This window comes from Lygodium microphyllum, chromosome 11, assembly GCF_053477565.2.
Source record: "Lygodium microphyllum isolate KBCC chromosome 11, Lygodium_microphyllum_v1.1.10, whole genome shotgun sequence".
Taxonomy (NCBI): domain Eukaryota; kingdom Viridiplantae; phylum Streptophyta; class Polypodiopsida; order Schizaeales; family Lygodiaceae; genus Lygodium; species Lygodium microphyllum.
The window spans coordinates 77342799-77369440 of record NC_141145.1 but is presented as its reverse complement, the minus strand read 5'-3'; positions in this window follow the sequence as shown (position 1 = coordinate 77369440).

Genomic DNA, 26642 nt, shown 5'->3' with positions numbered 1-26642 from the left:
AGAATTGTTTCTATGAAGCTGTGTGTGAAGATTTTGTGTTACTAGTGTTGTTTTCTTTGTTATGGACATATAAAAGATAAAAAATATGGTTGTTGATGATAAGATAGATTTCTTGTAGTAGAAACCCTATTACCTTTTTGTTCCTTTTGGGGCTCCATGTTTTTTGTGCACATTCAGGGAAAACTACCATATCAACAACAAGCATTAAAAGAGGCTGAAAATGAAGAAAATGGCATTGCAAAGATGAGAAGAATTCAATGGGAGTTTGCAAATTTTCTTCAACCACTAAAGAATTGTAGATTCTTATTACCTTAGCTACTTTCCACAAGAAGTTCATTCCACAATGGCGGAAACATATAACCATCATGATGCAGACTCTATGTGGTGGACTATTTCCTCTCCCTATTGAAGTAACAGAGACGTGCATCTTGGTAGCAAATTGTTTGGGAACAAATTGAAGTGCAGAAAATAGAGAGAATGATAATCTATGGAAGATTTGGAATTCATTGAGAAGTTTCCAAACATTATCAAGTGGGAGATCATGAAAAAGCTTCAAGAGTTGTGGTCAGTGGAAGTTCAAGAAAACAAGAAAGAAAAGAGTTGGCATTTTTTCATGGATGCTCAACAACACGACACATGGCATGCATGGTGCACTGACAACCTCCTGTTTGTTTAATTAACAACCCACTAGAAGTTGGTGGATAGAGTATTCTTCACAACATACATTATTGAAATCATCAAAAGCTGGCATTACTATGATGATGGCACCACAATGATCCTCAAAAGAATGACTTTTGATACCTTTAGAACAGAATACCTTCCCCTTTGTAGTGTTTTGAAAGCTGAATTCAAAGATGTAGAAAAGAAGGAAGTAGAAAAGATGTTGGCCAGAGAGTCCTCCCCCTCTGATTCTATTATGTTGAGTATAGACCAACTGGGTGGAGTCAACTGCTTGATGAATGATGCAATCAAGAGGCAAGCACTAGCACAAGTCCAGAGGTATGTGAGAAGAGAGAAGGAAAAGATCAAAGCCAAGAACGAGCTTGCAAGAAGAAGTCTCATTTGATTCCTTAAAAGCACTCTTTACAAAAATCTCCATGGTGACTCAAGGTCCCCTTCCTAGTCAGATCTGTCTTGGAAATATTTATGACAACCATCGAATGTAATCCCATTGCCCATCTTTAAGGGAGAGTAAAATGAAGACCCTAATCTTCATGTAGCAGAGTTTATGGTGGCATGTATGGCTAACAATGCCAGAATCCCCGAGCATTGGTTAGCAATATTCCCCGCCACTTTCAAAGGCATGGCGTTCCAATGGTATGAGAGACAAGCAGCAAGAAATTTTGGCACATGGGACGACCTAAATTTGGCCTTCCTCATTAAATTCATGCGTGAAAGTCTTGAAGAGCAGATGCAAGAGGAGTTCATGTACCTAAGTCCTCTGGTGAATGAGTAGAAGCCTATGTCTCACAAATGGAATCCATATTGAAGAGATAGACCAACTATCATTTGGATAAAGACATCTAGAAGGGGGTTTTTCTTAGAGGCCTACAACCAGAAGTTTGCAAGTTCGTGGACTTGAGAAGACCTGTCAATCTACAAGCTACAGTGGAAGGTATAAGACTGTATGATGAAGTTGAAGCAAGATTGTCAATGACCTCACGAAGAGGAGTCCTACCTTAACCCATTCCAGGAATGGTATACCCAACAAATGCAGTACCAAGGACAATTCCCTACCCCTACCCCTAGATGTAAAAAGTCATGTAGTACAGTGCACCGAATCCTCTCTAGTGGCCATAGATGACAGTGCCTCAAATGATGGTTCAACCACAACAACAGTGGCCTCAAATAGTTTCCCAAATGGCGACTCAAAAATAGTGGAATCCTATCCACCACTGGAATCAACAACCCCAAGTCTCAATAGGAGCTTTGAATTAGAACTAGAAAAGAGGACCCTCTAGATCAACCCAACCAGTGTATGCATGTGATTACATAAGCTTCTCAAAACCCTACTACAAGTACTCCAGGAGGTGAAAATTTCAAGGACTACATGTCCAATTCACTCACAAGCATCAAGAAAGAGCTTATGGATGTGATTACAAAACAGCTACATATGCTGAAGGTGAATACCACCAATGTATCCACTCTCATGAGAGGTGGGAGAGATGTGATGCGGTCTAATACATGGTGTGGAAAATGCCATTAAGCGGGATATTTAGCTACTAAGAATGTACTCGAAAACCAACCATTCCTAGGGCCTTCTGTTCATACTATTTGAGGAAGAACCATACCGAGGATATCTGCTCTCTGAAAGAGATGCACGAAATAAGAAAGAAAGAAAGATGAAGACACAAGATTCAACTTGCTGAAATCCAAAATGAAAACCCAAGATATTGGACCAAAACCTAGGGAGTTTGGTCCTAATTTCGGTTGAAGGAGGTTTCCCTCTTAGATTTACAGAGGACGATAGTTTGGCGGTGGCTAGAGATAATAGGTGGAGTATTATAGATGTGGAGAAAAGGGTCATATCTCACCGAATTGTCCAAACCCTTAAAGGTCTATGGACTACAAGCCCTTATGCAATCAATGCAAAGGAGAAGGCCACACTACAAAGACTGTCCAAGTCTAGCTCCTGTGAAAGCTACTCCTGATACATAACAAAAGACCCAAGAACTTGCGTCCAATTTGGTGGAATTGGAAGTTGCCACAATAACACATGCAAAGAAAGGAGAACCCATAGTTCCAAAAGAGAAATTTTCCTTTGCCAAGACCATGAAGCTCAACCTTCCTAAGAAGAAAATAACAGTGCATCACAGAACAATGTAGTATAGAGCCCTACAGAGACATAGAGAGCCACAGAGATAGTTGTAGAGATAGGACTAGAGGTCTAGGAGATAGAGGATGCCGAAGTAACTCCTCAAGGAGAAGAGGCACAGATGTTATTGTTCCTAGAAGAAAAAGGGAAGATAAAAGTGGGTGTTGACCCATTCCCTAGCCAATGGGAGAAGCTTGTGGATCGTATCAAAGAATATTATTTGGTCAAAGACCTAAACACTTTTAAACCTAACATAACATTTCAACAGTTGCTGATGTTGTCTCCTAGCTATCAAAAGAAATTCAAAAGCATACTGACAAGAAGAAGAGGCCTAAGAATTGCTCCCTCTGTAACAACCAAGTCTAATAAAGCCCTAGAACCTATGAAAAGAAGGAAGTGGATGTGGCTAATGCCTTCTTGGATCTAGGAACCCCAGATATTGGTGTGTGGATTGAAGGGTATTTTATAGCAAACGCATTGATTGATGGAGGCTCATCAGTAAATATAATGACGGACGTGACAATGAAGGATCTAGGCTTGCAAGGAATGAAGCCTACACAGTGGCTTATTAGATTGGCAGACCAAAGTAGAATAAAGCCTTTGGGCATTGTCCATACATGAAGACAACCCTCACAGGAAGAGACTATTGGCTGTCATATTTGGTGGTCAAACCAAATTTATACGGGACCTCATACCCTTTGCTATTGGGAAGACCTTGGCTTTTTGAAGCAAGAGCAAGGATATATTGATTCAAAGGAACCCTAACCCTAGGTAGAGGACCCAACAAAGTGGTGTTGAAGTTGTATGGATTGCAAAAAGGCAATGGATCCATGTCCATCAAAGTCGTAACAGACTCCTCCAATGAAGTAATAGATGGTACGTCAGGAGATGAAGAGGCCATCAAACAAATGTTTTCTAAGAAAATAGAGGCACAGTCCCTAACAATGGGTAGGTGTAAGCCAATTGCCGAAGGAAGAAAGTCTTTGTCGATGGGAGAATACCTACTGCCTGAACGTGAATTGACTTCTGAAATCACCTTTTACATTGAGATAGAAGCATGGATGTACTGCTCTCCCTATTACATGGTAGTAACAGAGACAGAGACAAAGACAGAGATAGAGACAGAAGCAGAAGCAAAAGCAGAAGCAGAAGAAGAAGTAGAAGACATAACAGAGAACTTGTTATTCTCTTACAGAGCCCCCACAGAGGTAGAAGCAGATGATGAAGAGGACGAAGGTGATAATGCAGAAGAAGATTATGAAAGCGAGCTAGAATAGTCTATCCTACTCGCAGAAGGCAAAGATGAGGAAGAAGTTCCTGAAGTTCCTAAAGGTTCAATAGAATGACTATGGTACCCTTTGGACTCATTAATGAGTCACGTCGTAAGCAACTCCTCTATAAGAAATGGATTAAGAAGAATAGGCCTTTCTTCAATAGTGGCTTTTGTCACCCAAAGATACTCTTCCTAAGAGAAGATGATGATGATGCACCTTCCCAACAACCCCCAATTCATTAGCTCAAACATAACACATAAGGTTCCTCTTATGTGACGTTCTTGTATGCATCCTCAGAAGATGAGTCCTCAAGCAAAGAAATAACTCATTCTCAAATCAAACCTGAAACCGCAATGATACCCTTTCTACTCCCTAAGGAGTGCACTAAGTCTCCATTGAAAGAGGAAGTTAGTTCCAGTGAATCATCAAAAGAGGAGACCACTCCCTTGAAGGAGTCAGATCTCTACCTAGAATCAGTCCATGGGACATTCATCCACGAAGTGGAAGGAGAAAAGCAACTAATGTTTGTGGATTGCTAAAGGGATTGAACATCACTTTAAGGTGGGTCTAAATCTTCCAGAAGAATAACTATTGGTCTTGTGTGACCTACTAAAGGAGAGCTTAGACATGTTTTCATGGTCGTACAAGGATTTGAAGGGGATTGATCCCACAGTATGCCAACATCACATCAAATTAGAGCCACGCTAAACCTGTGAGGCAAAGATAGAGGTGTATGAATCCAAATTACTCTACCCTAGTGAAGGCCGAATTATTGAAGCTCCTTGAAGCCGAGTTCATCTATCCCAGTGGCTAACAGTAAATGGGTTTCGCCCATTGTAGTAGTACCCAAAAAGAATGAAAAGCTGCGAATATGTGTGGACTTCCGAAAGATGAATTCAAAGAGGAAGAATGATCACTTTTCTATCCCTTTCGCATACCAACTATTGGATACAATGGTAGGCCACGAGCTCTATTTCCTCTTGGATGGATTGAATGGACACAATCAAGTCCAAATTATAGAAGAAGATAAATCTAAACGACCTTCACATTAGAATGGGGAACCTATGCTTACAGAGTGATGCTGTTTGGGCTCTATAACACCCCTGCTACTTTCCGATGAGTGATGATGGTTGCATTCCAAAACCACCTGCATGACTTCATTGAGGTGTACCTAGATGGATTTTGTGTCTATAGCCTAATCTATGAGCATTAGAGACACCTAGAGCAATACTTTGACAGATGACGAGAGTATGGGATTTCTCTCAACCTTGAAAAATGTGTCTTTGGCATTTCGTCAGGAGTTATTCTAGGCCACATTGTCTGTGCACAAAGGATAGCAACAGATCCTGTCAAGATTGAGAAGATTGCTGCCTTAACAGCCCAACCAACCTTAAACAATTGAGGGGATTTCTTGGCCATGTGAGCTATTACAGAAGGTTCATTGTGCACTTTGCAACAAAGGCATCCCTTTGCATAAACTCCTAAGAAAAGATGCAAAGTTTACATGGACCAATGATTGTGAAGAGGCATTCAACAACCTGAAGCAGTGTTTGATTGAAGCACCCATCCTCCAGACACAGTGACAGAGCTTGAGTGTTTAGCAATGGTGTTTGCCTTGGAGAAGTTCCGATACTATCTATTGTTGACGCACTTGAAATTCTATGTGGACCATGAAGCCATGTCCTCTCTAATGAACAAGGCCGATGTGAAGGGAAGAATGATGAGATGGCTCCTTCTATCTCAAGAGTTTTATTTTGAAGTGGTTACCAAACCCAGTCATTCTCATGTCCTGGCTGATCATCTTTTGCAGATCCCTCAAAGCGATGATGAAGAAGAGTAGGATGATCCAGACCTCCCTAATGCTTCTCTCTTTTTATTTGAAATTTTTACTCCATGGTATGCAGACATGGCCAAAAAACCTCTTGGTGATCCAACAGTATCCCCCTGGCATCTTGAGCCATGAGATGAAGAAGCTTCTATTGGAATCATCCTCCTACACCATGTTAAGTGGTGCTTTGTATAAGAAAGGAAAAGACGAGGTCTTGCGAAGGCGTGTTTCAAGAGATGAGATTGGAATTGTGCTGAAAGCATGTCACAACAAGCCCTGTGGCAGAAACTTCGTAGGAGAAGCAACTGCCTGAAAGGCCTTACTTGCAGGATGTCGGTGGCCAACCCTCCACAAGGATGCCTATGACTAACGCAAACATTGTGATGCCTGTCAATGAATGGGAAAGCCTACCAAATCCAATGCTATGCCCCTATAGCCAATCCTTCCCCTAAAGCCATTCGAGAAGTGGCAAATTGATTTTGTGGGCCCTACTGATCTACCATCCCAGAAGGAAATAGCATAGATACATCTTGGTCTATACAGACTATGTAACCAAGTGGTGTGAAGCTAAAGCTCTAAAGCAGGATGATGGTAACAACATGACCATGTTCTTGTACAAGAATATTATCACAAGTTTTGGCAGTCCCCTAGATCTCATCAATGACTGAGGTACTCATTTCCTTAACAAGATCATGGAAGAATTGACAGAACTGTACAAGATCCATCATCATAAGTCCACACCCTATTACCCTAGAGCCAATGGCTAAGTTAAAGTTACCAATTGCATCCTCTGCTCAATTCTGATAAGAACGATAGCTGCACATCATCGTGATTGGAACGACCGACTTACAGAGGCCCTCTGGGCATACAGAACCTCCCATAAGGCTGCTACAAGACAGAGCCCTTTCCAACTGGTGTATGGAACAGAAGTCTTTCCTCTCTGCATGTGGCTATCAAAGAACACTTGGGAGATGGTGAGTCATTGCAACACCATCTCTTGCACTTGGAATGTCTTGATGAGACTTTCAGGATGGGCCTACAATTTATGGAAGCCATGCAAGCTCCTAGAAAGGCCTATCATGACAGCTTCATCAAGAAAAAGGAATTCAAGAAAGGTGAATTAGTCCTATAGGACTAATGATTCCCGATTTGGCAAGTTTCCAGGCAAGCTTCAACAATGTTGGATGGGCTCCGATAAGGTACATGCTGTTAATCCTAATGGCTCTGCTGTCCAAGTCTAGACAGTGATGCTTCTGATGATCCCTTCCTGATTAATGGCTATCATCTCAAGAAGATAGCTTCCTCTTTCCTTACATGATGGTCGATACAGCTTTATCTAATGCTCTTGATAACCCTCTTGATGATCCGAATGATGTGGTTTCGCTCTGTTAATCCCTCACTACTACCCTCTCCTCCTCCTTAGTTTCCTTTCTGTTTGATGCATCAAAAGTGGAAAGGATGGTTTTGATACATGGCATTCTTTCCATTCTCCTCTTTCAAAATAAGACAAAAGAAAAAAAAGTAAAATATATACATATTGGTTATGGGAGAAAAGGACTTAGGTCCCTGTCATGCCGACCTATTCTTCGAGAAAAGGTGGAAACACCCTCGAGAGTAGGACAAAAAGAAAGAAAAGAAAAGGGAAAAAAAAAAGAGAAAAGAAAGAAATTCCCTGTCATAACAGGCCTCGTTCCAAGAAAAGGTGACACACAACCTTGGACGGGAAGCTGGGTGTGGAAAAGTTGGTAACAACTGGCAGTCCAAGAATGCCAAATCTCTAGTAGAACTCTTATAGAAGAAGCCACCTCCCTTGGTGTGTTGGATCATGTAACCCCATCAGTGCTTCTGATTCCTACAACAGACTAAGTTTCCAACATGCAATTCAAGTACTAACCTTGTTGGCTACCTCCCTAGGTATGCCTCTTCATCAACTAATCCACGTTGACATGATCAACTGGATGAAGCTGCTCTTCCTCGACAAACCTAGAGCGATGTGAGATTTCATCCTAACCAGATGGGGATGTGAGTATGGGCCGCCCTCTGTATTTCTCAACAGAGCGTAAGACATAGGGTGGGGTGAGTGACCAGTCCTTGCCCTTTATATCCAACAAAGAGGTGAAATGTGTAAATGGAGAGTTTCACACATGGGATGGGCCTCTCAATGCACAAAGCACAAAATTGTTCCTGCTCATGGAACTATAAGGTTCCTTGGCCTTCCTTCTTGCACCGTATGTCGACACATGGCAGGATGCATAGTTGCACCATCAATTGTGCACAAGGCATACACCCTCTGCACAAGTGACAGTGAGGATAACATCAATGGATTTTAGGAATGGGTTGCCCTCTTGTATCTATCAACAAAGAGTGAGACACAGAGGGGGCTGAGCGTGGCTGATGTTTCCTCAAACAATTATTGAGAGGTGCGGATTGAGGGACATTACACCACTTGGAGTCATGTACATTCCCATTTTCTTATACACATACGGGATGGATCTCCGTGATCACCCCAATATACGTCACCTTGTTTTATATACTGCACTACGAGGCTCCATGGCCTTTCTGCTCTTGTACCTATACCAGATGGGATTGGACGTACTAATGCACCATCGATTGTGCACACTGGCATACTCCCTCTAAACCATCTCCCTTGTTGACTTTTAAGCCAGTGGGTTTCCATCATTATTCAATCGAGTGATGTCCGTTATGGGATGAGTAATTGTTCTTTCATTCCATTTGAGTGACTGTGAGCTGAGTGCAATATCCTTTGCCATCGACAATTTCCCACGATTCCCTTAGTAGAGCTGTCTCCCTGGGTGCTGCTGCGTGGTCTCTGCCACATTGGACATGTGCTGTGAAGACACTTTGGTACCTCCTACAACAGCCGACTGCGACCTAGTACGTGACATCAATAATCAACTTCAATTCTCAGCAACATGGACCAAGTTTTTCTAACCCTACACCTTCTGACTCTTAGTGATGGTCATGTTTTAAGTGTGGGGACGTTAGCGGTTAGTCTGATGTGTGGTCTTAAGTCCTTGTTGCTTAGTTCACCCTTCCCGTTAAGTTCTTAAGTGTGGGGACGCATCCATGCACGTTTATGTTGCTTATCCTTATGCATCTACCATGATCTGATCATGCATGTATGCGATGTCCTGATTTTACTCTTCCCTACCCACCCGTCCTCCTTTATCCCCCTTCTCGAGGCTCTTCCTTCTCCATTTCCCGTTATCTCTTGTTTTGATGTTTTTTCATGTGAATACCTCCTCCATTTAACGGATCCCACATCCAAACTTATAGCCATGTTTATCCCTTCAAATTTTCAAGTTTTCCTTTTTATAGCCCCCTATTCCAAGTCACGGTTCATGTGTGATTAATTCTTGAAGAATTTTCTGTCCATTTCATGTTTTTCCAGATGAATGTGCCTTTTTCACATCGAAACTGCCATCTGACATGATAGCCCTGACCTATACCTTTTCTTAGACATTTTTTTCAATTTTATTGTCTATCATTTTGACATACGGTTTGTCTGTTATTGAATTTTTTGAAATTTTGGGTATTTTCATGTGCATTTTTTAATGTTTTTTCATGTGAACTTGCCTTAATCACCTCCAAATTTAATTTTTAATGAATAAGCCATGTCTAGCTTGGTCCCCTGCACAATTTTCCTTTTTCCTCTCCTGATCCGGCCTATCATTTTTATTTTATTAAAATTTCCGTGTGTTTTTATGTTCTTTGTTCTTCTTTTTCCCATGTGAATGTTCCCTAAAACCATCAGAATTGCGTTTTGATTTGACGACCCTGTTCCGCTCACTTCTTCTAACATTTTTCCTTTTCATTGCTCTCCGTTCTGATGCAGGAATTTCTCCATATTAATTTCTAACTCCGTTTTTATTTGTGTTTTGGTGGTTTTTTCTATGCAAATGTGTCGTAAGATCCCAAGAACCACGTTTGACCTTACCCATCATGTCCGCTCTATTCCTATGGACATTTTCCGTGATCACTTCCTCGGGTTTCAACCATGGGATATTTTCATATTAATTTTTATTTCCTATTTTTGGGTATGTCTTTATGGTCTTTTTTGCATGAACCGTTCTGTCGCAATGGCATTCTGATGTGATAGGCATGTCCGACACATTTTTTTCACATGTTTGTCCTTCTTTCTACACTTCTTTCCGGCGGATGGTCCATTTTCCAAAATTAATTTTCGTCTAATATTGTGTCTTGACATTGTGTGGGTTTGCACGTAAACGCCCTTGTTTTTGCCTTTCGATATGCGTGTCGTGTTTGTCATGCCATCCTCCCTCCCTGTGCATACCCGCACCCTCTTTCGTTCCTAGCGCAACACAAAATTTTTTACCCCTGCCCGCGCACGCATGCGGGATTGGGGGGACATTTGCCCTTTCTTCTATTTTTTAAAAAGAAATAAAATAATAAAAACAAACTTTTACAAAAATCAAATTCCCCCCCCCCTCATTTCCCTCTTCTTTCCTTCTCTCTTTCTCTTTATTTCTCTCTTCTCGACCGCTCACTCCGTCTCCCCTCTTCCTTCCCCACCTCCACCTCCACCTCCACCTGCTCCTGCTCCTGCTCCTGCTCCCTCCCCCCTCTCCCTCCTCCATCCCCACCTCCATCATCCCCACCTCCACCTGCTCCTGCTCCCTTCCCCCCTTTCCTCCTCCTCCTCCTCCTTCACCTTCTCCTTCCTCCTCCTTTCGCTTCTCCTTCCCCGTCGCCCTCCTCTTTGCAGCAGCCACCACCTGTGCCGTCCTCCACGTCTGTGGCCCTCCCCTCCATGCCACATCTCCCGTAGCACTCTACTTGGGGCCTCCCCGCCCGTCGCACCACGTCCCCACCGCTTCACCTCCATGGCCACCTTCCCTCCCCACTTTCTCCTCCACCTCCACCGTCTTCACCTGCATGGCCACCTCTCCTTCACTGCTGCCTTCCGCCTCCCCTCCCCACTTTCTCCTCTGTCTCCCCCTCCTTCACCTCCACCTTCTTCCACCCCTCCGCCACCTCCTTCCCCCTCCTCCATCTCTTCACACCCCTCCCTCACCCTCCATAAAAATCCACCTTACCCCCCGCAGGCCCCCATTCCCACCACAACCACACAACTGGAGACGAACAAAAAAAACCAAACCACCACACCCCCCTAGAAGTCCCTTTCACACCCCGTACCCTCTTGGTCTTGAGTTTCGCCTCCTGCCTCCGTGTTGACACTCCGTGCGTCGTTTTTGTAGCAGTTCGTGTGCTAGTGTATATTTTGGATTTTATGCATGCTCGAAGTGCCCATTCACGCACGAGGATGCGCGTCTTGTTTCACCCGTGCCACAGAGTCGCCGTTCGTGCGCTGCTACTGTCGGGTATATCGTTGTCTTAACTTTGATTATTTTATTTCCATAAATTATAAAATTTGAAAAATTAATTAAACATTTGAAAAAACTTGCAAAATTTAATTAAAATTTAATTAAATTATTGAAAAATAAAAAGTAAAAAACTTCCATTAAAAAAATTCACACAATTACCATTCCAGACATATAAAAAAGTTAAAAATAAAAAATAAATGAGAAAATTTCAAAAAAATGGCTTAAAATCCTCAAAAATATTTTAAAATATTGATATAATTTCCAGCAGCTGATAATGGTACTAAAAATTTTTAAAAATAAAAAACTCTCCTCAAATTTAAAAAAATCATAAATTTGTCACAAATCCTTTAAAAAATATATTAAAATTAAAAAAAACCAAATTTTTGTCCATAAATTTGAGAAAATTCAATTCTTCATTATGGTCAATTGACATCAGCAAAAACCTTTGAAACACATTGAAATATCATTATTTCCATAAGAAATTAACTCCTAAATGAGTCTAATTTTCACAAAAATGTTTAAACGATCCGAAAAATAGCCAAAAAATTCTTGAAAATTGTGGAACCACACTTTCACTGATTCAAATGAACGAAAAACTTTCAAATTCCAAATAAATGTGCCTACATTTACCACATTTACTAGATAATCCTATATATATATATATATATATATATATTACAAATTCCAAACCTTTAAGAAAAAGACACAACAACAAATAAACACACAAACTAGAAGTAATAATAATAAGTTAAGGAAAAAAAAACAAACCCAAATCTAAGCCTACACATTTTAAACCACATCCATGGATCCATCGTTGAAAACCTAATCACCACATTGACTACATGTTGAAATTTTTTATATGGTGTTTCATTTTTTAAAAAAAGCTTATGTCCTCAATTTTCTAGCCAGTCGACCGGCTTGTTGGATTTCATTGTGGTTGTGTTCAATTAGTGCTTGCATCACATCAATATACGAGTGCGCCAAGTTTTAGTTGCATACACACCCCTACTAGGTATTTCTTTTCTTTCCTATTTAATTTTTGTTACCCCAAAACTACAATTAATCAATAAAATGAACTTTAATCCACACACATTTTCAAGCATGTTCGTGCTAAATATACATATTTTTTAATTAAAATAAGCCCATCATTCACTTAGCATGCGCTTCGAGTACTACAGACACATCTAAGTTTATTTAAAAATGAACCCATCATCACAAGTGCATGCACTAAACAAAAAGTGTTAAGCACACAATTAATTTTTAATAAATGAATTTGCATTTAGAGACCCTAGTCAAGGTCCAAAAGTCAGAGTTATGATAAAAAGCACCGTTTCAAACTTAATAATTTTTAACTAAAGGATAAAAAAGAACCGCTATTTTCTTTTAAAGGTTCATAACCTAATAAAATTTCATTCATTACTAATAACTTTATTAAAAAGAACCCTTCATATTATATTTAATTTTCCTACATTGCACATTCCCTTTTTAATAAACGTGATTCGTGGGTGGGGATGGGTAACGATGGAGTCTTGTCTAGTGTCTTTTGTCATTGATGGTGATTACCAGTTCCAATGTCATGTCAACGTGATTAGTTTCTTTGATATTTTCTCTTTTTGTCTTGGTCATATGGACAAGTTGGGGATACAATATGTCTTTTTATTTTTCTTTTCTGCCTAATACAGGGATTCTGAGTGTCTGATTAAATTGCATCGCATGAAGCTTTCAATCGCACGTATGTAGAGGTCATGTTGGAATTTTTTTTCTAGGATGTGGACTGCTTGAGGTGGTTAGTTAGTCGGTCAAGTCTGTGTTAATTATTTTGATCGATCTCTTATTCCTATCCTATTGTTTTGTAGGCATTTGTTGTGATTTTCTGTGTGTGTGGTATGTGTGTAATCCATCCAAATGGCATCTCGTACTCATCCCCCAGTTCAGTATGTTCCCTTAGTGTCTAATGACTACTCTTTATTACTGGATTCTGATCTTATCAACAAGGTGGGCTTAGCCAAGTTTGTAGCACTTTCATTGCCACTTATCCCCCAAAGGATACTGATGTCTTTGTTCAGTTTATAGTCTCTCTTATAGTAAGAGGTCTAGCCCTGTAAGAGGAATAGTTATCCAACTGACACCTAAAAGCTTGGGCAAAGCTCTGATCATGGAGACTCTTTCTCTACTTCTCAACAATTGTTCTCAAACGAGGATATCCTTAAGTTGTTGTAGAAGTAGACACAATATGTGTTGGATCCTAGGAAGGTCATTAGTACCTCATGCATCAGTGTTTCCATGATCTTTAATCATTTGTGGAAGCAACTATACTAATTTCTTCAGGACTGACACCCTCTAACTACCTTTCAAAGGAGTTGTTTACAGCTTCCAGAATGGTATTGAAAGGCATAACTATTGATTGGAGTTCCTATCTTTTGTCAAATATGGATTAACACTTTGTCCCAGGCACGAGGGGTAATGTAACTAATGTTACATTTGGTTCCTGCCTTTATGACTTCTTGGCATATGCTGCCCCTCCGAAGGAAGTTTCTACCTTGCTAGTTGATCCAGCAGAAGTTCCTTCTCCTAATGAATGCACTGATGTTGTGATTGAGGATCTTGATCCTATCCCTCGTGTGGTAATTCAGAGCAAATGCCTTAAATGAGTGGCTGAATCAACCTGTGTTCCTCCTCCACTCTCCATTCATATTCAATTTAGCAGTCAACTGCTATCTTTTCTCACAACATCGAATCTTTTCAAAGCACTTCTTGATGGTACTTTTTGGAGATTTCTGTTCCTTCTATACAACGCTTGGTAGCCAGAGATGCAATTCCCTTTCTATGTAAAGACATCCAAAGTTCTATTGAGCTCTTGGGACTGCTTGTATTCAACAGCTCTATTCTTATTGCTATGACGAAGTTCAACAGACCAAAGAAGAGTGGAACAAAGCACATGATGAGCTAGCATCTGCTCAAGAAAGATTTTCTCATCTTTATACCTAGATGGAGCAGTAGCCTAAGCTTATTGATGCTCAGAAAGTGAAAGTTTCTAGTTTGCAAACTCAGTTGGTTTACACTAAATCCCAAGTGGTAAATGTGACTAAGGAGAGAGATAGATTGTTCAAGGAATCTCAAGAGCTTCAAGCTTTGATAACTGCCCAGAAAAAGGAGCTTAAATTAGCTAATACCACCCTAGAACAAAGCAACATTCAAATTTAGCAACTTAAAGATAAGTTGGTTCAGTCACATTCTTCTTCAGAGAGTCCTATTGTGCAGCTAGTTCCATTCTTTGTCCCCTGTGTAGACTTGGTAATTCTTCAAAGACAAGCCACATTATGCCCTTTGTTCTAGGCTAAAGTGGAAAGACTTCAGTCCAGGATGGACTTATTATGGTCTTCATTTGAGCAGTCAAGAGTATGTTCCTCCAAATCACTCATTTTTTGTGCACTATTAGCTATAGAAGTTGGCCTTCTATATTAAGTTCTCAACAATCGATCTACCTCTCCCAGAGGTTGGATGGAGCAGGGCTTGGTCTTTTGACTTGTTGACTAAAGTAGTCCGAATGGTTTTTGAAGACTCTGTGACTCAGATAATGCTGATGTCTTATTTGTATTTAAGAGGTGATTTGTTGATTCCAAATGATGAGGATCTAGCTTGGTATGTTGGGATGTGGTCTTACAAGCTGCTTTATATGTCAGACATTTGGAGTTGTGGATAGATGAGATGTTTTAGTGTTATTCCTCCAAAGTGGGTGATTGCCTTGAAACTTCGTGGTATACAATGATTGATTCTGTTATCTTGAATCAAAGATAGAATAAAGCCTCTATTCATGTGTAGAAAATTAACCAACTGAGGGTGGATCTTTTAGCCTATCTTTCCAAACAACATACATTTGATTCATCCTTATTTGATGCTTATCATCGACGATCCATCAGTTCCAAGCTTATCTTATTATCAACAACTGGCCCACACATATGATGCTTATTTTTGCCTTTATAAATCCAACTCAACATTTATTTTACCTCTCCTTTTTCAACCTCAAGGTTTCCCTCAAATTTTGATCTTTACTTATTGTTCTTTCATTGAAGATCATGTCTTTTCCCCTTCTCCATCTTATCCTTCCCCATCCATACATATTCCTTCCACTTTTTCTGCCTCTCAATTAACACCTTTTTTAATAGATTCACCTAAATTTTCAGCTAATCCCTCTTTAGCCCATTCCTCATTTTATGATTTTGCCTACCCATCTCTTCATCCTCTTTTACTAGTTCCTCTTCCATCTCCCACCACTTCTATTTCCCACCCCCCTCAGTTGGTTAGTGGATATGTAAGGTTTGATCAGAAGATTCTTAGTAGAAGAGGATGGAGCTCAATTGATTCTCTTACTGGACCTTAGATTAATTGGCCATTAATTCCAACTGGATGATTGCCAATCAAGCATATCAAAATTATCTCCATTTTGCTCAACAACATTCACAGTCTACAAATCCTTTAGTGAGATTGATGGCTCACTTTGCTTGGTACCTAGCATATATGCATAGGCACTCACATAATGATCCAAAGGCCATTCCAAAATAATGCATGAATGTAAATGTGAACATTGATTTCCAACAATTGGATGTATTGTATTTCCATGCCCTTTGTTTGCCTAGCAGATACCTTGTCTTGCTAGAAAGGATGCATTGCCTTTAATTTTTCTAGAATCCTCCAAAAACTTTTGTGGTTGAATCCTTATCCATGGATCATTTTCACAATCACCAAGCCTTCAAGAGGGATCATCTTCACTAATACCTGTGGATGTATCTTTCATGATTTATAATGATATATCTCTCTTTTGGAGGTGCCATTTAGATAGGTGTTTTGTGTTTGTGTTGTGTTAATTCATATGTGATGAGTATGTGGTGATTGAAAATTCGATTTGTTCAAGAGTTATATTTTTGGAGACTTGTAGTGATGATGATGGTGGATTGATAGCTTAAGAAGAAAAGATGCAAAACCTCTTATATCCTTTATGAGTTTATTATATTTGCTATTGTTTATAAGATATGTTAATGGATAAAGGGGTTTTCCTTTCGTTGTATTCTTTACTAGATGCAGGTTATAAGTTGGGGTCACGATTGGATGGTTTTTTAAAGATGCTAACCAAGAATTGAGTTGAGTTGTTTGATGAACTTGTATTCCCTTTTTCCTAGATCGCGAGGACGTTCCCTTATTAAGTGTGGGGATATGTTGAATGTTAAAATGTCTTGGTTTTTTGGTTGATTTTTGTTGTTTTTGAGGTCTAAATGATTGATTTTTGATGGATGTTAAATGATGTTTAGTTATTTTGGAAGTTTTTGGGAGTGTTTAGGATGGGGTTGATTATGTTTTGGAAGCTCATGGTGTCTTTCAGTAGAGATATGAGGCTCTATGATGTTCTGATAGGTTCTGTTGAGGTTCTAATTGGTTTTGATAGCTTCTGTTTTTCTTCTGTATGAAGCATGAAGTAATGATTGATGAAGTTTGAGGTTGTTTGAAAGCTCATTGAATGGTTTTTGATAGTTTGGAATGGTTTTATTATGAGTTATGTGGTTCTGATGCTTTCTGTTGACCTTCTGTAACCCTTTGTTGAGCTTTTGTAGAGCCTCTGTTCCTGTTCTATTATGTTCTATATGCCTCTGTAAGTGTTATGTGCAATGTATGAGGGACTTTAGGAAATTTTTCTAGCCTTGAAAAGAGGTGAATGTAAGTTAAAAAGAGCTCAAGGAAGTGGAAGAAGTAGCTGTTGAAGACTTAGAAGAAGATTGGAGTGAAGTGAGAGTGATGAGCTATGAAGAGTCACTATAGTGGCTATTAGGGGCACAAATCCCCAGGACTCAAATTCCATTAGTGACCTTAGTTTTTTGCTTTCATATATAGATATAGTGGTTTGAGATTAGCTTATGTAATTGTGTCTTTAAATGTCATGGAAAGAAATACATGTATGCTAGACGTTGATTCTGTTATGCAAGCGTGGGTATTCCTAAAATCAAGGGGTATGCATTCTAATATACAGGGATGGATAGCACCATGCTTTTATGGTTGTTGTTGGTTGTTTTCACTGTTTAAGTCATGTTCTTCAACTGTATGAATCTATGTTTTTGTATTATGAGATCATAAAAGGTTTTCAGTTATGAATGCTAAAGTGTGGACAGAGAATATGTTGGTGTTTTACATTCTTTATTTTATGTATTCCTTGCATTCTTACTAAGAAATCTATGAGCTTTACATTCTTGCTTAGCAATCTCTGATTGATGAAGTTTGACGAATCCAAAACATCACAATACTTCTCCTTGAGCTTCTCAACTGCTCTAAGCAATCTCTGAACCTACTTCAAACTTGAGCAATACTTAACCTTTTGGCCTTCATGATCATAATACCATTCATAAGCATCATCAAGTATAGTCTCAAAATAAGTTAGCTTTTCCCATGCTCTATCCAATCTTGAACCTAAACATTTCTTTATTGCTGAAGAGAACTTCTTGCAGATACCATTAAACTTCTTACACAGATCAACCATGCAGAAATACTTATAGGACTTCTGTCTTTCATAGGACTCATGGACAACACTTTGAAGTATGTTCATGCTCAAAGCATACTTTGCATCTCTTTTCCTTCTTCTTGGATTTACCCATAATGAAGCATATCTAAAATTTGAAAATAACATGCTTTTCTTTGAGCCAAACTTCTAACTTTTGCAATGATGGAGTAGTAGATCTTTAGTCTATGATATTCAAGTTATTCCTGAAAAATGCTTGCAAACTTCTTTGTTGGGGCTAGGCCTCTCAGTTTTATCAAGCTTCCTCCCATATTTCCTGCAATTCAGGTTATGCATGTCATTTCCATCTTGCAATTCAAGTAACTAGCTTGAAATTCCTGCAGTTTAGGTAACTGCATATATTCTTCCAATTCAAGCTATTCCTAGAACTTCGTGCAATTCAGGTTACCATTTCTTTTTGCATCTTGCCTTGCGTTCCTTGTCCAAGTGAACACTGACATTATCCTTCTTTATCATCTACTTCAAAGGATGGTAGTTCATAAAGAGAATGAGGATAGAGAGATGATTTCCATGCCTTTTGCATGACATTTTCCTTGCCCACTCAAGTTAGAGATTTCTCCATTCTTAAACTAGCAATTTTGAGTCTAAGGAGCTTTTAAAAAACTCATAATACATCATACTACTTCCAGAATTAAAGAACAACCATAGATTGTATAAATTTTTTAGGAATACCATATAGACTTGTTGTAGACAGCATAATTGACTACAAAAAACACATTGTGTTGAATATTAGTGCCCCTTTATTTCTTGAATTGAGATTAGCCACAAATAGCACTTGATTTTCAAGAATGATATACAGACATTTAGTACACAACATAATTGTTCACAGCAATATGTTGTCTTAAAAGTTGTAGATCAGATATTTCCTATCTTTGAACTTTATGACCGCCTTTCTTTATGAATATGTTATCCTAAAATCCTAATATGATGGCTTCATCTTGAAACTCTCAAAATGATTAGAGATTTGAAAAATTCTATGTGAATTAGAAGCAAGAACTTCAAATTGGAAGATGAAACCTGAATGATCTGCCTTGAATCCACAGCATTTAAAACTTTTGAAGAGATCGAATTCTTCAAGAATAAGAACTTCAAAATGTCCTCCTTTAAATAACTTGACTACAGGATGTGTCTTATGCATAGATGGCATGATACCTGCAACTTGTAGAAGTGCAAAGAAATGCCTAAAGATGCAAAAACCCCTTGAATTTTTGAAAAATATTGCTACATTTTCCATGAAAAAAAGGAACCATATCTCCTACAACTTCTTGGAAAAGATTGGCTTTCTCTGATCAGCAATTACATAACTACTAGTACTGTCCTCAGTCTCACAGGCTGACCCCTGATAATTTCTTATTTCATTGGCAAACCATATCCCTTTCTTTCTTCCCAAGACTAAAGCCTAAATCATGAGAACATTTTCCATGAAACTGGCAAGATCACCAAAGTGTTTTAAGCATGCTCAACAAGAATGCAAGGAATACATAAAATAAAGAACATAAAACACCAAAATATCCTCTGCCCACACTTCAACATTCATAACTGAAAACCTTTTATGATCTCATAATACGGAAACAAAGATTCATGTGGTTGAAGAACATGACTTAAACAGTGAAAACAACCTATATGAAAGCAAGGAACTAAGGTCGCTAATGGAATTTGAGTCTTAGTGATTTGTGCCCCTAACAATGGCTTTGGTGACCTTTCATATCAGACACACCTCTTGGGAGGGGCATCCATGACCAAAAAAGGATTATTATGAGTGATTATTGATTATTGTAATGAGGAGATGACGTACTATTGATAGAGAGAGAGAGAGAGAGAGAGAGAGAGAGAGAGAGCGCTAATTCTATCCCAAACAATGTATCTACATATGAGAGATTGTGAAATGAAGCTATGGAATCTTTGAAGATGAATCATATGTGATATCTTTCCATTTAAAGAGGAGTATCATTTTGTGTTTTCAATGTCTATCAATGAATTCTATAAAGAATATGATAAGAATGATGGATTTTGTAAAACTTAAAGCCGTGGGAGAATTGTTTCTATAAAGCTATGTGAAGATTTTTTGTTGGAATAGACTGTGTGGAGAGACAATGTTTTCTTAATCAATTTTATAAAAGGAAGCCATGAAAATGCCAAGTTGTAAGTTATATAATCTAGGGTCTCCTTGATATTTTGATCTTTTTGTTGCAGGTACTCTAAACATTTTGATATTTCTTTTGTAATTACTCTAAATTTTATTGCATTTTTGGTACAGAGCTGTAAAAAGATTGATTGAAGTGCTAGAGAAAAGGCCTCCCATTCCTTTTAACTTGCAACAATGCAATATAGATAAGTTGCAGTAAGGTCTTGATTAATATGGTTGGAACATACTAAGAAAATTTATTCTAAAAACTACCATAATCAAGTTTCATAGTTTTACTTTATATTGTTGATTGTAGTGTCCTCATCAAGATGATAGTTACTCTTGTGGTTGGAGAGTAATTGTATATGCCAGAAGATTGGTTCAATTTATTTATCTCAATGATGATAAACTTATAAAGGTAATGTGAAACATGCTAAACTTTAAGATAGATGTTTATTGCAAAATAGTCCATTGATGATAATAATATAGTCAATGGTAAAAAATAACAATGAACTAAAAATCTTTTCTTACAAATGTATAACAATTTACAAGGGATTGATATACAAGTAAACATGTTTGGTATGTAAGAGCAAAGCTCATGAAGTACATAATTGTCAATTGTATACAACCGACAAGAATGGACAATAGTGGGGGCTTGGAGATTTAAGGAGAGGAGGTGCATGTAACTATAGTTGGTGAAGCTATACCTTCAACACCCAAGGCAGTAAAAGCATCAAAGATAGGCAAAAGGACTCCTAGAAAGGATGTCCCTTATCCTAAGAAAAGTTCTCAAAAAAAGTAGCTTTGCCTCATTGATTGTAAGCCCTTGTGTATAAGTCATGGAGATGGCTAACAAAAATTTGCCACAAAATTTGTACATGTATTTTATATTGATAGTAAATAGATATTTTCTTCAATATCATTGCATTGTATATTCTTCTCTCTCCTCGTTGATATATCTGTAAAAAAAAATTATGTTACAAATGTTTATTAATTAGGAAGTGAAATCAGATATACATCTAAGTGGATATAATATGATATAAAAACTTACTCATTTGTTATTAAGTTAAAACACAAATAATTATGGTAGATCAATATCTTCATTCTGTAAATCCATTCTCACTTGATGTAGCGTACATGATTATCTAACCTTTAGGATTGCAATAATGTCCTCATTGTACCAAACTTCAAGATCCACTATAGGATCTTTGCTAAAATTATCAAGGATTTGGTCTAAACCAACCAGACTACTACCAACATAATTCCATCTACTATAATAAAAGCTAATGATGAAATTTTGAGTAGCAATCATATATTTTCAAGCTATAGAGTCTTGATCTATCTTACATATATTTTTTCATTCTGTTATAGTGTCCCATCCCTCATCAACAAATTGTATAACATGATCATATGTTAGTCTCTTCACTGAAAGCATGGCCTTTGATCTTCTTATCTCAACATTAGAAAATAAGTCAACAAATATATTAATAGGCATGAACAAAGTAACTTTGCTTAGCCTACCTGAAATACTAGGTTTTAATGCTCTTTGTATCTCAAAAAACATTTTACATCTATAGCCCTCACTAGTAGCTGGACTTGGCAAAGGCCACTCAAATCTTGCAAAATCAGGCAAAGGACGGGGGGATATTGATCCCTATTGGCTATGCTACATGGAAACAATATAACAATGGTCATAGAAGAATATTTCATTCTCTGCAAGCTCTGTCTTCTTTCTACCTTTGTACATCTCTTCTCCAATAAAGCCATGCATCACATCAACAATAGACTTGGCTGGTTGCCATTCCTCAAGATTAGAGGGATATACATCTACAAGACAAATGAATAAATGTTATAATGGAAAGCCTTAAACCAAGTTCAAGAAAAGAAAGAAAATCCTTACGATTTGGTTTATGCATTGGAAGATTTGAACTTCCAAGTTCCAAATATAGCTCTCTATGCATAAACACATGTTGCACTAAAACCTCTTTTATGCTATTCTTATTTACTCCAAGCTTGAAATCTTGGATTCTACCCTTCCAAGCAGGGATGAATGAGTTCTCATATTTTCACATTTTCCCAAGCGTTTCTTGTTGCATGGTGATCCAATTGCCTTTGCTAATGATTGTAGGAATCCATCTTCCATGTTTTTGGAATGAGTAAAACACTAATATGGATGTGATTTGGAAGCTTGGATGCCTTGTTGAAGGTCAAATTTCCGTATTCATATGTGAGAGAGAGAGAGAGAGAGAGAGAGAGAGAGAGAGAGAGAGAGAGAGAGAGAGAGAGAGAGACTAAGCTACCTCAAAGGAGGGAAAGACGAGAGGGATAAAAGCAAGGAGGGAAAAAAATTGCTAAGCTCTTTATTAATTTGAATTTAGATTAAACATGTCATTATCATTAATCCAGACATATCATTAAATAAGAGTGGCAGGGGTGTATATCATTAAATAAGAGTGGCAGAATTGTTTCTATAAAGCTATGTGAAGAAACTATATGTACAAACCTACTAACTTATACTAATCAATCATCACATTGATCTAACTATCTGACTAAACCAAAACAAGAAAATTAAACCAATTGTAAATTAAATTCATTCTCCACTCCAAACTTACTACTGGCGGCCCCTGGCACTGTCCCCTCCCTACCCACCCCCTCGAGTCCCTAGGAAGCACCTAGTGATGCTGGCCCTAGCACTGGCCCTGGTCCCACCCTCTCGAGCCCAAGTGGCAGCAACAATCTCACCTCCTCCTACGCCCACCTACGGCAACTCATCATCGCAGGTCCCATGCCCTCTAGGTTCTCCCCATATACGCACTCGCTCTCCTCCCCCTCCAATGGCAGCTCATCCCCCCCTTTGGCCTAGAGATAGATAATTAGAGAGAGAGAGAGAGAGAGAGAGAGAGAGAGAGAGAGAGAGAGAGAGAGAGTCCTATTTGCTATTGCTCGCGTGTTGTTCATGCTCCCCACCACTAATGCTGTTGAGAAAGAGAGAGAGGAGAAGCAAAGGGTCCACCAACTTCCAAGGAGCTCATGATTGCCTTAGTTTTCACCACCCATCACTCTCACGAATTCAAATTTGCCTTGATTTGAGAGTTGTAGGTTTGGGAGCTCTCTGGTGCTTTCTATGCCTCTCGAACCTACAGCTTAAATAATAAATTAGAATAGAGTTTGTATAGACACTATTACATAGATTGAGGATGTTCTCAAAACTGATGTATATTATGTTCTAATATTGTAAAGGTGCACTCCTTGGATATGTATTATGAAATTGATGGATTTATGCAGCAAGAAGGGTTGGGTCCTAAGCATAGTTTCCAAAAAGATTCATTAAATGATGTAGTTCAGCAAATGAAAAGAGCACTAAATTATGTTCACCAATAAGGTTGCAAGGGGCTAAATTTATTCAACTAAAGAGTTTGATATTGGCTTTTATAGGCATATAGAGTTTGGGGCTAATTGTATGTAGGTCCAAGAAAAGGGGGCTAATAAGTCAATAGAGTTAGGTGCTATGCATTTGTAGCAAGAGTTGGGTTTGCACAAGGACAAAAGAGTGAAGCTATGGTTCAAAACCAAGTATAAAATGGATTATAAAAAAGTGTTTGTTGATTATGAGATGATAGAGTTATGCTATCATGCTTGAGAGAGAAGATGCTATGATAACTAAAGTTACAAATGAAATATATGCTTTGAGAAAGTATACAATTGTGCAAATGGTTGATTCCACTATGTAAGTCCAAGAAGGTGCATCTGATTTTGGGGCAAAGTTAGGAGAAATGGTTTACACAAGGGGCATTATTGGATACACGATGTTGTAGTGGAATTTTGGCTTACCATTTGATCTTGGAGAACCTTTTGAGTTCATAGATTTGGTTGTGTAGGGTTTCGTAATAGAGCCTGGGGGTCTCATGCATTAATAGTGCCTTATGATCTAGGTAGGCAAAATTGGGATTACTATGCCTTTTTGAAGCTACTCATGATTTGGGTATATGATCCTAGCATGACGTTGATTATGGATGTTCGATTGTATGGGTGTAATTAGGGTGGCTATATAGTGTGGTACATCTAGGGCTTGTACAAGTTTAGAGAGGGTGAATCTTGTGAGGCTATGTATCCACTCACAAAAACCTTGGACCTTTTTGAAGCTACTCATGATTTGGGTATATGATCCTAGCATGAGGTTGATTATGGATGTTCGGTTGTATGGGTGTAATTAGGGTGGCTATATAGTGTGGTACATCTAGGGCTTGTACAAGTTTAGAGAGGGTGAATCTTGTGAGGCTATGTATCCACTCACAAAAACCTTGGAAATAGGTCGTGAATCTGATGCTTATTATAGCTAAATATAACATCATTATCAGTATGTTTTGGTTTATCTTGCAAGGTAGTTGTACAAATAATTGATGATTGATTTATGTTCTACTAGTCAGGTTGAATAAGAGGTCAAGATAAGGGTCTCATTGGATGATGCACATGGAGGACACATGCACCATAAGCTTAGGGAAATACATTGGGAATTTGCATGGATGAGGAAAAGTTGCGAACATATGTAGTAAATGGACTGGAGATCATGAGCACCAAGTGCCAAAGGAAGAATTGGGGTAATATGTTGACACGGTCTTGGTATATCTTTCTAGAGGATACTTAATGTCTACCTACTTGCTTTCAAGCTAGGTGATACTTCGCCCGATAAGGAATGGGGGAAAACACTGAATCTACTTTTGGGTCTAAAACCACGATAGGAGGAGGGTGGCATGCAAGTTCACACTCTGTGGTATGTGAGAAACTTTTGTGCCTGAAAGCATAGTTCAAATTGAAAGCCACAATGATGAAGATCCAATGAACCTAAAAGTTATGTGTTTCTTAGTGCACGCTTTTTGGGAAATGGAAAGAAGGGTGAAATTTGGCGTGCATGGGAGAAAAGAAAGTGCTTTTGGGTTTGAAAGTGATGGGGAAGGGAAGAAAAATGCTAATTTTAGCCTTAGTTGGGGATGTGGGAGAGGGAGAGAAGGGGTGTGCTGGGCGTCAGAAAGGAAGGGGGGAGCAAACTGAATGGTTTTGGGAGGTAGACATGCCTGTAAGGGTGTTGCAGTCTACTTCCAACCAAGCAATGAATCAATTCACTTTCTCGGAAGGTTCGGGAAAAAGGAGGTTCACTTCAACCTAGAACTTGTTTACCTAGACAAAAATCTTTCTCGATTATTTGGAAGAAGGAAATAAATCCTCTTCAAATTTCTCTAAATATAGTTACATTTGTTAAATTTATGGATAAGATATTGTCTCAATAGAGGATACTTCCTTCTCAGATGATGATGAAAAGGATTTACTTCCTCTTCCTCAAAATTTTTTCCCCGAACCTTACTAGTTCATCCCCACCACCTCATATATGATATGATGAGCGTTTTGCAATAATCTAATTGAGCCGGGGGGCGACTCACAATCATTTCGTCAGTGCAAATCGTCATCATTCAGGTCGCGTCGATCAAACATGATTACGCCATAGCCATGCATTGCTGAAGATTGTCTAGCTCAACTGACTGTAGGACTACGGCACTTGAAGAGAAGTCTCCGACTATTTCTGTAGGGGGGAAGACGGATTAACTGCAGCTGTCTGAGAAAGAGCACGGAGATGACGGTTTTTTGTCCGACGGAGTTGAAACGTCTGGATCATGATCGAGTGGAAGACACCGTATGGTCTTGTGAACAATTGCATTATACAGTCTGCGTGATTAAGAGAACGGAGAAAGGCTGCAAGCGGCCACGGCCAACCGGCAAGTCATCGTGAAGCTGACAGCCGCATAAAGATCAGGTTTGCGGAGGTCGTCATCAGCAAAAGGGCGGCTGGTATGAGCTCGGCATTATGCGGGATCAAAGTTGCTCAGAGTCCCTATTATCGTTAGGAGATTGAAGCTATGATAGGAGAGCCAGGGAAAGCTTCGCTTCATTACTATTAGCCGCCGGATCATGAGAGGAAGGTGCCATCATCGATCGCGGCTTTTGAGGCACATACACTTGGACGAACGAAGATATGAAGAAACACATATCGAAAGAACAAGACCTTGTCATTCTTACCAAAGTACCAGATGTTACGGAGTCTAACCATCAGCCCCAAGTGACCTCTCAAAGAGTCCTCCTATAACGACATCTTCTTATTGCATTAAACAACGATTTTGGGTATTAAATCATCATAGACTTAAGGGATTGGGTCTTCAGACTTCCTTCACTCCTTCCATGTTCAACTTGTATGGAACATTTTTGGATACCCATCCAAACTACTTCCCTTCTTCATGGACCATATAGAGAAATCTTATGAAAGAGCCCTTCTTGTGAAAGCTATTAAATGTGTTTGAACATTTGTATGGCATTGATGATGCAGAATGAGTCTCTTGGCCTATGCTCTGGTTGAGTGATTAAGGATATATAAAACCGATAAAAAACCGTAAGAAGTGTGCTTTATGCTCATGTTCCCCAAAGCATGAAATCCCCTCCTTTGAAGATTGCCTTCTTAGTACTTGAGATGCGACATTTCTTAAATTCAAAAAATCCAGCAGCCTGCAAAAGCTCTATTTTTAAGATATAAAGCCACTTATATGCCCAATATAAGATCTCTAAATCCTATGCCAATCACTATAAGGCCTTTATATACTAAAAGCAACCATTTATTAATTGTCATTA